This window comes from Stegostoma tigrinum, chromosome 10 (assembly GCF_030684315.1).
Source record: "Stegostoma tigrinum isolate sSteTig4 chromosome 10, sSteTig4.hap1, whole genome shotgun sequence".
Taxonomy (NCBI): Eukaryota; Metazoa; Chordata; class Chondrichthyes; order Orectolobiformes; family Stegostomatidae; genus Stegostoma; species Stegostoma tigrinum.
In genome coordinates this window covers 4,858,836-4,874,258 of record NC_081363.1, presented here as the reverse complement: position 1 = coordinate 4,874,258, position 15,423 = coordinate 4,858,836, and the positions used below count along the sequence as shown (strand labels likewise).

Below are 15,423 nucleotides of genomic sequence, written 5' to 3'. Positions count from 1 at the left end.
AGTCAGGTTAACTGGCCAACAGTTTCTAACTTTCCTTCTCCTTGCTTTCCTGAAAGCAGCGTTCTACTTGCTACTTAAAGGGAACTCACGTACAGTCTAAAGTAATTTGGAAGATCTAACCAAGCATCCACCATTTTACAGCCATATCTTAAAAGCCTAGCACCATGGCCTGTTCAGTCCAGGGAAGCAGTGGGTTTTTGTTCCATTCATTTCTCCAGAACTTTTCTTGTTTAGTTTTAAAGCTCAACATTCACTGAACTCTTGGTCCCAACTACTTACAGCATATTTTTGTTTTCTACTGCAAACAGAAATACAAAATATTTTATATTGTTTATTTCCAGTCTCCTGTCTCTAAGGGCCTCAATATTTATTTTCCTCTTTCTTCTCAAACACTTATGAAAGCACTTAAAAGTTGTTTGAACATTTTTTGATACTTTTAATCTATTTGTTCCCTCTCAATTAATTGGTTATGCTTGTTGTTTTTGAGTCTCCAAATCCTGACGTTTACTACTCTTTTGACCACAATAAGTTGCTTTCTCAATCTAACTATAACTTTAACTTCTTCAGATAGTTATCATTAAATCGTCTGCAGAGTTTCGGAACTACAATGGTTAATCATTAAAAAAAACAGGAGATTTTTAAAAATACTCATTCATGTTTATCCACTGTTCCTTAATCTAATTCCTATAGTTAATTTAGCTCACTTGCCCCCGTGTAATTGGCTTTATTTAAATTTGTAACCTTTGTTTTGAACTCGCCACATCACTTTCAAACACTGCATGGAATTCTAACATACAATGATCTATCATTCCCACAGGATCCTTTGCTACAAAGTTTATTCATTAATCCTGTCCCATTAGACAATGCTAGATCTAAACTAGGCTAAGGCTGCTGTTGGCCTAGGCTCTACAAAGTCAGAAGTCACACCTCACCAGGCTATAGACCAACAGGTTTATCTGAACTCACACACTTACAGAAGCACCTCACCTGATGAAGGGGCAGCTTGTGATTTCAAATAAACCTGTTGGACTATAACCTGGTGTCATGTGACTTCTAAATTAGGCCTTTCCTTCCGTGGTCATTGCTTATTTAGACAAGAAGAGACAAGTCCCAGTTTCACCTCCTGATCTGTGCTAAGAAAGAAGTGCGAGTAGCCTAAGCAACTCTTCAAACAAACCATCTGCAAACTTCTCAATCAGATCCCCTACCCCTTTCAGTCCAAATCACTGACACTTTAACGCGGAAGAGGTGGCTCAGTGCTGAGCCCCACAACAACCCAGTGGGAACAAATCTTTCAGTCACAAGAAATACACACTGACCCCTTCACTCTTTGCTGACTCAATTTTAGATCCAAGCTATCACGCTCCCTCGAAATCTCCAGGCTCATAATTTCTGACCTGTCTGCCATGCAGGTCCTTATCAAAAGGCTTTGCTAAAAATCCAAGCAGACCACATTCTCACTCCCCTCACTGTCCCTTATCAAATCCTCAAAAACATTCTTTTTGGTCGCACACAGCTTATGATTAACAAATCCATACTGTCTGTCCTCAAATAACCAGCGTTCTTCCAAGTTATGGTTATTACTTTCATAGAACATAGAACATTCCAGCACAGTACAGGCCCTTCAGCCCTCGATGTTGTGCTGACCTGTCATACCGATCTCAAGCCCATCTAACCTACACTATTCCATGTACGTCCATATGCTTATCCAATGACAACTTAAATGTACCTAAAGTTGGCAAATCTACTACCGTTTCAGAACATTCTCCCAAAACAAAAAGCTGCCACCCACAGACAATCAGCCTGTTCCTGCCTATCCCTTTCGCTCTCTTTAAAGAGAGCAAGACTAGCAATAATCCAGTACAATGTCTATAATCAGACTGGATTGCACCCTGCGCTTCTCAACAGCTTGGGTCTGCGAGTGTTATTAACAGGGCTCAGAAACAACGGATTCCAATCTGATAGCCCGTGGCATGGTATTTAAGAGATGTCTGCAGAAATGCATGGGAGTACCAGACTCTGAAAATTCTGCTTTCAGCCACTCCTCATTCAAATTTGGAACCATATTACCATTGGGTTGAAAACCCGAAACTCCTTCGCTAAATTGCCGCGTAGTGTCCAGGGACATGCAGGCTGGGTGGATTGGCCACAGGAAATGCAAGGTCACAGGAATAGGATGGGGGGTTGGGTCTGGGTGGGATGCTCTTCAGAGGGGCGGTGTGGAATCAATGGGGATTCTATGATTCTACGAACAACACTATGGGTGTACCTGTAGCACATGAACTACAAGGCAGTTCACCACCATCTTCTCAAGGGTAATATGTATGTTGGTCTAACCAACACCCACATTCCCACAAATGAATTTTTAAAAAATCTTTGGTGTGATCTTCCAAAATTCACTCAGTACCATCTTCAAATCCGCTAACAAACCCTCGTCCTCCCAAACTGTGAATATTTCCTTGCTATTCTCTCCAAGTATTTCACTCCTTCTCAACTACACTGTCTTCAATACCCCCTCTACCGCAGAGAGAGGAGACAAATACTCATCAGGAACCATCCCCAGCTAAAAGTGACACTGAACAAGCCCCAAAAGGTCAGCTCTAGACACTTTTATCCGCCATCCCCAGAGATCAGAGAGCGGGCAAAATTCAGATGGTAAGAAATAGGGACTAAAAACAAAAGACCCACTCGCGTCTGCTGCACCATTCCAGATCATTGCTGGTCTTATTTCGATATCAAGTCAACCTTCCCACGCCCATATCCGATCCCTCGATTCACTTAATATCCAAAAAACCTCTTGATCGGTGCCTCAGCTATGGCCAGTCAAGGCTAAATCCTGAGTGTGGCTGAGAAACGGGACGAAGCAGAGAGATGGGAGGAAGTGGAACATAATTAAATTCATTGACAGCTAAACAGCTGTGGAATATCAATCATTCCTGGTTTCAATGCAATATAAATCTCTTCCAGTAACCATCAGAACATATTCTCATTTGGGGTTTACTCCACTTAGTGCTCACAAAAAAAAATTTACACTTCAAGGCCGTACTCCTAAAAGCAAAATCAATCTTCACCAAACTGCCGAACAACTAAAATCTCTATTTCAAACATCAGAACACCCACGTTCACTTGGAGTTTCACACAGTGAGCAGGCTGTTGTCAGATGGGGAGAATACAGAAACATATATTTCATGGTTTATTTGCATTTGACCGACAGCCCCCCTCGCTCAGCCCTTACAGCCTGCTGATGGAAAAGTTTGGACAGTTACCAGATACACTTTAAAAATGCACATGGACAATTGTTGAAGAGGGACTGACCTCTACTTGCTTTGCTGCTGGTACTGAATTACTGTATCATACCCAAGGTATGAACATGAACATTAGGGATAGTCAGCACGGTTTTGATAAGGGAAGGTCGTGCCTCACAAACCTTATTGAGTTCTTTGAGAAGGTGACCAAACAGTTAGATGAGAATAAACCGGTTGATATGGTGTATATGGATTTCAGCAAGGCGTTCGATAAGGTTCCCCACAATAGGCTATTGTACAAAATGCGGAGGAATGGAATTGTGGGAGATATAGCAATTTGGATCGGAAATTGGCTTGTTGAAAGAAGACAGAGGGTGGTAGTTGATGGGAAATGTTCATCCTGGAGACCAGTTACTAGTGGTGTACCGCAAGGGTCGGTGTTGGGTCCACTGCTGTTTGTCATTTTTATAAATGACCTGGATGAGGGCGTAGAAGAATGGGTTAGTAAATTTGCAGACGACACTAAGGTCGGTGGAGTCGTGGATAGTGACGAAGGATGCCGTAGGTTGCAGAGAGACATAGATAATCTGCAGAGCTGGGCTGAGAGGTGGCAAATGGAGTTTAATGCAGACAAGTGTGAGGTGATGCACTTTGGTAGGAGTCACCGGAAGGCAAAGTACAGGGCTAATGGTAAGATTCTTGGTAGTGTACATGAGCAGAGAGATCTCGGTGTCCATGTACACAGATCCTTGAAAGTTGCCACCCAGGTTGACAGGGCTGTTAAGAAGGCATACAGTGTTTTAGCTTTTATTAATACAGGGATCGAGTTCTGGAACCAAGGCGTTATGGTGAAGCTGTGCAAAACTCTGGTGCGGCCGCACTTGGAGTATTGTGTACAGTTCTGGTCACCGCATTATAAGAAGGATGTGGAAGCGATGGGAAGGGTGCAGAGGAGATTTACTCAGATGTTGTCTGGTATGGAGGGAAGGTCTTACGAGGAAAGGCTGAGGGACTTGAGGCTGTTTTCATTAGAGAGAAGGTGGTTGAGAGGTGACTTAATTGAAACATATAAAATAATCAGAGGGTTAGATAGGGTGGATAGGGAGAGTCTTTATCCTAGGATGGTGACGGCGAGCACGAGGGGGCATAGCTTTAAATTGAGGGGTGAAAGATATAGGACAGATGTCAGAGGTAGTTTCTTTACTCAGAGAGTAGTAAGGGAATGGAACGCTTTGCCTGCAACGGTAGTAGATTCGCCAACTTTAGGTACATTTAAGTCGTCATTGGACAAGCATATGGACGTATATGGAATAGTGTAGGTTAGATGGGCTTGAGATCAGTATGACGGGTCGGCACAACATCGAGGGGCGAAGGGCCTGTACTGTGCTCTAATGTTCTATGTCTGCAGGTTAGTCAGTTTGAGTCCCAACATAACGATCTTGAGAACACGGGTTCAAATCTCACCTGGACAGTTTGAGAGTTTTTTTCAAACAAAACCGCAGCGGGCTCCTTTCGAGGGAAGGGTCTAATTTTGATTCATTTATTGGTGTTTCCAGTGCCACATACTGCAGTTTGTTTTTAACTGGGTCCTAAAGCAGACACACACACACACACACACACACACACACACACACAGTCACTTTCTCACGGTTACTATGGGTTGCCTGATAAATGAAAGTTGCGAGGATGACCCAAGAATGAATTAAAATGTTTTAACAGAGTCTGACAGCAACTTATTCAATTCACTTGGGTCTGGGTGGGATGCTTTTCAGAAGTTAGGTGCAGACTCAATGGGCCGAATGGCCTCTTTCTGACCCGTAGGGATTCTATGTTAATGCAACTCATTCAAACAGGCTGAATCACTTAAGTCGTCTGAATACTGGGTGCATCTTGAAATTACAAAGTCAGCACATTTACACAACGCAAAATATTAATTTTCCCAGCACCATAGATGGGCCAATACACACATACGCTAATCACTACTGTCACGCAACAATTGGACAGTGGGTAAATCTGGTGTGGTACTAAAGTCCAAAAAAGCAGCAGTTCAAAGCATCTATATTCACAGCCTTATAGTGCGCACACATACCTGTGATGCATTCATGCATCACAAGCAGTTATACAGGACATCGAATGACGTTCTAAATGTGGCAAAAATGTTTTAATATTTTAACATTAATATTTTCTGTCTCAGATTTCCCCTCGAAGTTTCAAATTGAACAGAACTACACGCAAAACAGTTTTTCTGAGAGGTTCGGTTAGGAGCTCTATCCCCAAGTGATCATTGCACAGGTGCACAGCTCCTGGACTATCTGTCCAGGGGGCATAATCACTTAGTCAAAGAGACTATTAAATTACATCCTAGCAACGCAGGCCAAGCTCACAACTGTGCCTCAGAGAAGCAGTCACCTAGCCTTGGAGTACCGTACTCTTACAGTCTCGCTCTAATGGAAGGCTCGAACTGCAATTCTCTGCAGTAAACACAGTGATTTTCACCACGGATTGCCTGAACTGATTACACTGTTTAAATGGAGCCTTGGCTCTAATTCTAGAACATTACCCTCACGCACAAAGTGAGTGTGCATTTTCTTTTGGAAAAAAGAAACACATTGAGTCTGTCACTGCCTGACCCTGTATAAACTGCAAACTATGTAAATATGAATATTTGCATTTGTATAATCCCAGCTTTGGCTCGGAGTGGGGGGGCGGGGGGGGGAAGATGTTTCCAAGTCAGACGTTGGTAGGTCTGAGTTCAGGAATTAGAACTCCAGCACAGGGCTCAGGTAATGTTGTTAAGATTGCGAGCTTTCACAGGAAAAGCTAAACAGAGGCTCCATCAGGTGCGAGTAAAACTTTTTCATGGACATTAATTCAAAGAAGAGCAGGCAACTTTTGCCCAGCCAATACTTATCCACCAACTAACACCACTAAAGCAGGTAATTATCTCAGTATTTGTTGGAGCTCGCTCTGTGCAAATTGTACTCCACATTTCCCACATTGCAATGACGACACTTCAAAACCACCTCATGGGTTACAGCACACCTGGTGACTTCTGGAGGGGTTGTGAGAGGCATGATGGAATTTACTGATTCTGCTTTAAGCATCTCACAAAAAGGACACTGCACAATTTGTTTACTTTTGGACACTCGTTGCCAATAGTAAACAGTTTAGAAATGAACCATGTCATTCAGTGAGAGACTTACATTTGTCACAGCCTTAAGGCTTTCCAAAGCAGTTCACAACCTATACACAGCACTATGTGTAGTCACTGACAGGTGACACGGTGGCTCAGCGGTTAGCACTGCAGCCTCACAGCGCCAGGGACCTGGGTTCAATTCCAGCCTCGGGCGACTGTCTCTGTGGAGTTTTCACATTCTCCCTGTATCTGAGTGGGTTTCCTCCCACAGTCCAAAGATGTGGACATTACATGGACTGGTCATGCTACATTGGCCATAGTGTCTAGGGACGTGCAGGCTAGGTGGACCATCCATGGAAAATATGGGGATAGGGTAGGTGGGTGGGGTGCTCTTTGGAGGCTTGGTAATGGGCCAAACAGCCTTCTTCCAGACTGTAGGGATCCTATGATTCCGTGTTACAAAGGGGGAAAATTGTCCATAAGACCATAAGACAAAGGAGTGGAAGTAAGGCCATTCGGCCCATCGAGTCCACTCTGCCATTTAAATCATGGCTGATGGGCATTTCAACTCCACTTCCCTGCACTCTCCCTGTAGCCCTTGATTCCTTCTGAGATCAAGAATTTATCGATCTCTGCCTTGAAGGCACTTAACGTCCCGGCATCCACTGCACTCTGTGGCAATGAATTCCACAGGCCCATCACTCTTGGGTGGTGTCATCAATCTTGGACTGGTGTCAATCAATTTGCGCACAGCAAGCATCCAAACAAAATGATAGCAGCCAAATCATTGTTTTTTAAAATTACGTCGGTTTGAGAGCTAAACATTGAGCAGGACACAACCGATGTGGCATTATCTAAATCGAATACATAAGAAAAAGTTTCAAGCTTGATCCTCCAACACTTCTATTCTAGGTAAGGCCAATGATTGTTAATGACTGTGCAATGTCATCCCTTATGTATGGATGTGATTACTGTTCCCACCAGATAAAAAACACTGCTGTCAATTAAACTTCATCTCAATTCATAACCTGAAACTGACTAAATCTCTAAGTTCATAGCTCATTCCAGGCATGGGCCAGTGTTTTACAGAATTAAAAGGATGTAATAAATAAGGCTCATGCACATTGTCACAATTAACATCAAATGTTGTCACAAAATCAAGTGACTACATTTGATATTAATCATAAAAAAGATCAGTGTTGGAATCTCTTTGCTGAATCAGCATTCAATACCTGGGCTGGCAGTCACCCATCACAAAGTATATGGTAGCATCCCCCTCTCAGACTCCCACAGGGAGCAATTCACCCCCATCACCCTGTCCTGCTATTCATCATGAGGACTGGTCTCTTCAGTCATAGTCCACAGACCTGAGCAGGTAACCCAGACCAACACTAATACTGCACTAAAGCAGTAAGGGCTATCCCTCAGCTTTAGAGCACAGCAACAAACCATTCAGTCCAACTCATTCTCACCAAACTGATATCCTAAATTAATCTAGCCCCATTTGCCAGCATTTGGCCCATATCCCTCTAAACCCTTCCTATCCATGTACCCATCCAGATGCCTTTTAAATGCTGGAACTGTACCAGCGTCCACCACTTCCTCTGGAAGCTCATTCCATACACGCACCACCCTCTGTGTGAAAAAGTTACCCCTCAGGTCCCTTTTAAATCTTACCCCTCTCACCTTAAACCTATGCCCCTCTAGTTTTGGGCTCCCCCACTCCAGGGAATAGACCTTGACTATTCACCCTATCCATGCCCCTCATGATTTTGTAAACCTCTATAAGATCACCCCTCAGCCTCCGATGCTCCGGAGAAAATAGCCCCAGCCCATTCAGCCTCTCCCCATAGCTCAAACCCTTCGGCCCTGGCAGCATCCTCATAAATCTTTTCAGAACCCTTTCAAATTTCACAACGTCCTTCCTAAAGCAGGAAGACCAGGATTTGCCATTAAACCTGCCTGCCCTCTCAGGTAGAGGGCAGAGATCCCATCTCAATATTCCAAGGGGGTATTATGTGCTTCCCCCTCAGAGCCTGATGTTGTGATCAGGATCAAACCCCACTAAGAAGTGGCCTGGCCACACTGGCCCTTGGACGGGCTTGCTATGTGCAGTTACATTCCCCACATTACTAAAATGACCACCATTTATTGATGATTATAAAATCATGAGAGACGCAGACACGGTGAATGACAAGGGTGGGGGGGGGGGGGGAACAGGCGTTCAGAAATAGGGGCAGAATTTTAAGATGAGTGGAGAAAGATTGAAAAAGGACATGGGAGGGAAAGTTTTTACACAGAGAGTGGCTCGCATGTGGAATGAACTCCAGAGGGAATGGTGGATGAGGGTGAAGTTACAACATTTAAGAGACATTTGGATCTTAATAGGGAAGGTTTTAGAGGGACATGGGCCAAATGCAGGTTAGTGGAACTGGTTTAGTTTGGGAACATGGTCGGTATGGATTACTTGCACTGAAGGGTCTGTTTCCCTGCTGTAGACTCTACATCACCTTTGAGAATCTCAGGGCCTCCCAGCTAATGTGCACGTTGGCTTGTTCTTCCTTACTCATTTCCTGATAAAAGGGTTGGTCCCTCATCCGGAACTCTAGTGGGGTTAATGAGATTCCACTGCTCTTATTCTTACTGATACCATGGTCTTCTCCTCCCAGTACCAGCCTCCCCCGAACCCTCCCGCCCCAACTCAACTCAACTCAAAGACCTCTGCAAGCATCCCCTATTCATGGCTGGTCAGGGGTTTTCAAGTTCGGAAGCCGGGATGCTTACATGGCGATCGCCCCGCCTCGAGGAAGTTTGCAGTCTCTGTTTCCCTTCCTCCCTTATACAAAAGTATACACAAACATAGTCAAGAATATGTTGGGAAATCGCAATCTCAAATCCTCACAGCCCTGACAGCAGATCAGGAGTGACAAAAGCATTTTAACGTAAAACTCAGTTTCAAACTGAGGTCTGATCCGAACAGCAATTTCTGGAAGCGGAAGAAGATTCATAATCTTAAGATTTGGGGCAGTATGAGAGAAGAAAGAACTTGTGTTAAAACGTGACTGAAGATTAAAGACTTCATCTGCAAGCTCAAAGAAGATACGGAAGCTGGCTTTGTGGAGGATGGAATAATTTTTAAAGGTATTAAAAGACAGCTGTCATCTCTACACCTAATACAAGCATGACTAGCTAAATCCTTCACTTCTGTTTCAGACAGTCAGTACACTGAACTATAATCCAGGCGAAACAGAACTCTCAGAGGCTGATGTTAAGGGGACATATATTAGAGTTTCAAATAACAAACCCAATTATTTGAACCAAGCAATGGAAGGAGTTTTGGGGGGTAGCAGGAGATAGAAAGGTTAAGAATATGTTGAAAAAGCAACAGGTGGGAGGCCCTTAATCTCTCTGCCATGTAAGGGATCCTTTTACAATAAACTCCAGAGTCAATTACAGTCAGCACGCTTCAGAAGTTTATTGCCTTGACTAGCTACATTCAATGCGATATCAAAGGCAGGACTATTCGATTACCTTTGGCAACTAGGCTTAGGGTGCAGATAAACCGGTTTATGCAAGCTAAAGCAATTTTTTCTTTTAAAGAAAAGTGACCCTCGTTTGAGAATTTTATTCTTCCCCTTTTAAAAAACTGTCAACTTCACTCAAAGGGACTATTTGGTGGGTTCACAAACATACTTTTGCATGGGTTGGTCAGAGAAACACACTCAGGTAGACAACATTGGCCAGTAGCTGCATTTACTAATAGAATTCCAGGGTCAAACTGCCCTGTTTTATTTCACTAGATAGAACATATCAGCAATGAATTTCAGCCAGTCTCAACTTAGAGGGCTAATTTAGACAGTTTTTAAAAATCTTGAGATTGTATCGAGTACAGCTTCAATTAAAATACTTAAATGCTTCTCAATGCATTAAATCACCAACTTTAGTTTAAACTTTCATCACAAATATTGCGGAATCCCCTAAGGAGACTGGAAAGGTTTACAGGAGGAATAAAACAGGCTGGGAACCTACAACGAGACTTTACAAGATAAAGGCTGAAGCGCAGCTGTCACTCAAATTGAAACCATGTTGCTGCCATGTGGATCCATTTGTACTTCGATAGAACACGGTGCATGTTCTCCTAATATAATGGAAATATCTGGAGCGTACTATCAGTCAAGCTTAAATAATGCAAGGCTGTAACATTAGATTGATATGCCAGAGTTTCACCAGATCACCTCAAGAGGTCAAGGAGAAATTTCACAGGAAGCAGGCTTAATGAGCCAAATGTCCTTCCCAAACCAGCTCCCGGCCCATCCTGAGCTCTCGCTCATTCCCAGGCTGAAGCAAGTCACAAGGAAATTATTACATCAGTATTGTTACATGCAACTCTTTTCGATATTCTTAATGTCACATCCTCAACCACTCAGCTCTTCCTCCACTTTACAACAGAGGCATGCTGTTTGGAAATAATGGTGTGTGTCTCTGTGTGTGTGTGTGTGTGTGTGTGTGTGTGTGTGTGTGTGTGTGTGCGTGCGTCTGTGTGCGTGCGTCTGTGTGCGTGCGTCTGTGTGTGTGCGCGTCTATGTGTGTGCGCGTCTGTGTGCGTGTGTCTGTGTGCGTGCGTCTGTGTGTGCGTGCGCCTGTGTGTGCGTGCGTCTGTGTGTGCGCGTCTGTGTGTGCGTGCGTCTGTGTGTGCGCGTCTGTGTGCGTGCGTCTGTGTGTGCGTGTCTGTGTGCGTGCGCGTCTGTGTGCGTGCGTCTGTGTGCGTGCGTCTGTGTGTGCGTGTCTGTGTGCGTGCATCTGTGTGTGTGTGTCTGTGTGTGTGCGTGCGTCTGTGTGTCTGTGTGTGCGTGCGTCTGTGTGCGTGTGTGTCTGTGTGTGCGCGTCTGTGTGCGTGTGTGTGTCTATGTGTGTGTGTCTGTGTGTGCGCGCGTCTGTGTGCGTGTGTCTGTGTGTGTGTCTGTGTGCGTGTCTGAGCATGCATGTGCAGGTGCGTGTCTCCGTGCGTGTGTCTGTGCATCTTTGTGTGTCTGTCTCTGCATGTGCCCATGTGAGTCTCTGCTTGTGTGTGTGCGTATCTGTGTGTCCGTCTGTCCATGTGTGTCCCTGCGCGCGGGTGTGTGTGTGTCTGTCTGTCTCACAGCTGGACAAACTAAACAATAATCCCATTTCAGGCTCCCACTCAGCATTACCTCTTGGTGGTGGTGGGCCAAAAGGCTTTTTCTGTTCTGTATGAATCTACTTGTGCTTTTGTTCAAGTGATCCCCTTTCTCCGTTATTAGCATTTTCACAAGAACAATCTTCCCCTTGCTACAGACAAGCAGCACAGCATCAACAGTGCGTCACTTAAAAAGAGCAACTCTACATGTATAAGAATTTCATAGCATGGGAGGTCAATTGGCGAGTATGCCAGTGCTGAATCTGAGAGACTGATCTCAATCCGCCTCATATTCCTGCTGTCTTACAATTCTTCCCTCCTTTATATATTATCTGGTTCCCTTCTGAAAGCTCGTACTTATCAGCTCCTACCACACTTTCATGCAATGCTTGCTGGATCACAGCATTAAAAATGTCACCTTATCGAGTCTTACAGCACAAAAAAAGACCCTTCTGTCCAACTTGATCACTCCAACCTCTCAGGTCCCTTTTAAATCTTTCCCTTTCATCTTAAACCTACGCCTTTTCGTTCTGGGCTCCCCCTACTCTGGGAAATAAGACTTTGGATCTTCACCCTATCCCTCATCTCTCCTCTGTTTTGCGAAGACAGGGTTCAAATTCCTTTAGCGACCCAGCCATTTGCTAGCACGGAACCTGAGTTAAAAATAAAACAACTTTTGTCAAAGCTTTGCAAATTGGGAATTGGTGAGTGTAATTTACAAAACTTTGACAAATGTTCCTTTTTCTTCATATTCATCCTTTCGGTCAGGGAGTAAAAATCCAGGTGGGCGACTGTCTGTGTGGAGTTTGCACATTCACCCCGTGTCTGCGTGGGTTTCCTCCGGGTGCTCTGGTTTCCTCCCGCAATCCAAAGATGTGCAGGTCAGGGTGGATTGGCCATGCTGAATTGCCTGCAGTGCTCAGGGATGTGTAGCTTAGGTGGGTTTTAGGGGGATGGGCATGATGTGGACTTGTTGGGCCGAAGGGCCTGTTTCCACACTGTAGGGATTCTACAATCCATGATAATTTTCTAGCTGGAGTGGCAGAAGTTTAAGTAATTATTGAGAAAGGGTTTGCAGCGAGTTTAGTCGTAGTCATTTTGTCACCCAGCTAAGGTAATATGGGTGACACTTCACCAGAGATAAAATGACGATGGTACCCAGCAGGGTGATGCAAGATTTACCACCAAACCGCCAGCTTGGCGAGCATGTCTATAACCTCATGCTCAACCCCAGCTACAAATCTTCTCAAAAACTTTAGCCTATGAGAAACTAACACTGGCAGAGACATGGTCATAAACCAAAGTATGATTTGGACCATTGGCTCACATTCACCTCTTCTTTGTGGTCTCAGTAAAAAAAACTTTTTAAACAAGCATCACACAGATGAGAAAAAAACTTGCATTTCTATCGCACCTGTCACGAAGGTTCAGAAAGGATGTTGCTGGAACTGGAGGATATGAGTTATAGGGGGATGCAGGATAGGAGTGTCGGAGGCTGAGGGGTGACTTTACAGATGTTTATAACAACATGAAGGGGAGTGGATAGGGTGAATAACCAAGGTCTTTTCCCTCGGGTAGGGGGGAGTTCAAAACTAGAGGGGCACAGGTTTAAGGAGAGAGGGGCAAGATTTAAAAAGGGACCTCAGGGGTAACTTTTTCACGCAGAGGGTGGTGTGTGTATGGAATGAGCTGCCAGAGGAAGTGGTGGAGGCTGGTACAGTTACAGCATTTAAAAGGCACCTGGATGGGTACATGGATAGGAAGGGTATCGAAGGATATGGGCCAAATGCTGGCAGATGGGGATGTGAGGTTATCATGCACTAGTTACACAGAAGGGTCTGTTTCTGTGCTGTATGACTCTGACCCTATGACCTCGGGACATCCCGTTCTTCAGCGAATTACGTGTGGTCACTTTTGGAATTCTGGAGGTACAGCACCAAACTTGCAACAAACAGCAATATGATCACAAACAGATATTCTGCTCAATTGGGAGTGGTTGATAAAAAGAACATGGAACATGGAGAATGACTGAAATGCCCCAGGCCTTAACTCCAATCGCTCATCAAATTTTTAAAAATAACCAGGGAGCTGAGGGCTATCTACCTCTTATATAAATTCTTTCACTGATCTAAACTCCATAGCTCTTGGTGAGGGGAATTCCAGATGTTCACAATCCTCTGGGAGAAGGGATTCCTTTGCATTTCAGTTTTAAAAGATGGTGCCCTTATTCTGTAACTCTGTTCTCCCGATCATATCTTCTCAAAGCTGGGTGGCAGGGTGAAATGTGAGGAGGATGTTATTAGAATACAGGGTGACTTGGACAGGCTAGGTGAGTGGACGGATGCATGGCAGATGCAGTTTAATGTGGATAAATGTGAGGTTATACACTTTGGTGGCAAGAACAGGAAGGCAGATTACTATCTCAATTGAGTCAAGTTAGGTAAAGGGGAAGCACAACAAGATCTAGGTGTTCTTGTACATCAGTCAATGAAAGCAAGCATGCAGGTACAGCAGGCAGTGAAGAAAGCTAATGGCATGCTGGCCTTCATAACAAGAGGAATTGAGTGTAGGAGCAAAGAGGTCCTTCTGCAGCTGTACAGGGCCCTGGTGAGACCACACCTGGAGGATTGTGTGCAGTTTTAGTCTCCAAATTTGAGGAAGGACATTCTGGCTATTGAGGAAGTGCAGCGTAGGTTCACGAGGTCAATTCCCGGAATGGCGGGGCTATCATATGGTGAAAGATGGAGCGACTGGGCTTGTATACACTTGAGTTTAGAAGGATGAGAGGGGATCTGATTGAGATGTACGAGATTATTAAGGGATTGGACAATCTGGAGGCAGGAAGCATGTTTCCGCTGATGGGGGAGTCCAGGACCAGAGGACGCAGTTTAAAAATAAGGGGGAGGCCTTTTAGAACAGAGTTGAGGAGAAACTCCTTCACCCAGAGAGTGGTGGATATATGGAATGCTCTGCCCCAGAAGGCAGTGGAGGCCAACTCTCTGGATGCTTTCAAGAAAGAGATAGATAGAACTCTTACTGATAGTGGAATCAAGGGTTATGGGGATAAGGCAGGAACAGGATACTGAGTGTGGATGATCAGCCATGATCATAATGAATGGTGGTGCTGGCTCAAAGGGCCGAACGGCCTACTCCTGCACCTATTGTCTATTGTCTAACATTTCCCCGGACGGTCAAAACCACTCAGAAACTTCCATGTTTCAAGATAATCACCTTCCATTGTTCTAAACTCGAATGAATAAAGGTCTGACCTGTTTATCCATTCTTGATAACTCAACCCCAGTGCACCCACCCCCTTCATTTCAGTCAATCTCTTCTGAACTGCCTCTAATGCCAACAGATCCTATTTTAAAACACAGAGGACAAACTTACACACAGCATGTGAGATGTGGCCTCACTCCCACCCTCTGCAATAGAAACAAGACTCCCCTATTTTACACTGCAAAACCCGAACAACAAAATCCCAGCCTCGGGCGACGGTCTGTGTGGAGTTTGCACATTCTCCCCGAGTCTGTGTGGGTTTCCGCCGGGTGCTCCGGTTTCCTCCCACAGTCCAAAGATGTGCAGGTTAGGGTGGAATTGCCATACTAAATTGCCCCTAGTGTTCAAGGAGGTGCAGGTTAGGTGGATTAGTTGTGGGAAATGCAGGACTACAGGGATAGGATAGGGGGCTGTGTCTGGGTGGGATGCTCTTCAGAGGGTCAGTGTGGACTCAATGGGCCAAATGGCCTGCCCCCAAAATGTAAGGGATTCTGAGGTTCTATGAGAAGGCCAAAATTCCATTTGTCTTAATTACTTGTTAACCTTTTGTGTTGTATGTCTGATAACGACTAGATCTTGGTGTTTTTTTTTGTTTTTCTCCATTT

The 15,423-nt window shown here is 44.5% G+C and overlaps 1 protein-coding gene across 2 annotated transcripts in view; it reads right to left on the bottom strand.

The window, feature by feature from the left end:
- The window catches only part of jag2b (jagged canonical Notch ligand 2b), a 291,811-nt gene that overhangs the window by 203,230 nt on the left and 73,158 nt on the right, over nucleotides 1-15,423 (bottom strand). The gene's annotated exons all lie outside the window — the stretch shown is intronic.